The sequence below is a fragment of the Aplysia californica genome, unplaced genomic scaffold, assembly GCF_000002075.1.
Source record: "Aplysia californica isolate F4 #8 unplaced genomic scaffold, AplCal3.0 scaffold01363, whole genome shotgun sequence".
Taxonomy (NCBI): domain Eukaryota; kingdom Metazoa; phylum Mollusca; class Gastropoda; order Aplysiida; family Aplysiidae; genus Aplysia; species Aplysia californica.
Genome location: NW_004798633.1, coordinates 68,194 through 68,583, shown reverse-complemented (window position 1 = coordinate 68,583; position 390 = coordinate 68,194).

The following is a 390-nucleotide window of genomic DNA, read 5'->3' as shown; positions in this document are numbered from 1 at the left end:
CTACCTTCCTCATGACCTCGTATTTTTCCACAAGCGCTGTACTCCGCGGAAACCTAGTTCTATTGCGAAACGGAAATTGCCCGAGTAGCGGGGAAAGACTAGAAGTCAGACTGCAAAGAGTTTCATTTTAGGGAAGTTCCTCAGTTGTCTTCTATTTTCTGTTTTCCCAGAATACCTCTTGTGTCAAGGGATTTCTTCTGGATGGAAGAGCATCGAGTCCTTTAAGAACAGCCTAGAGAAAAGGTGAGAACCTTGCAATATTCTTTGCCTTCTTTTCTCTTGCAGTATACTGATGGTAAATGTTAGAGGGCTATAATTTGGAAGACTGATGATCAGCCCCTAAGACTAGCAAGCTGCAGTCAATGATGAAATAGGCTATACCACAGTTTC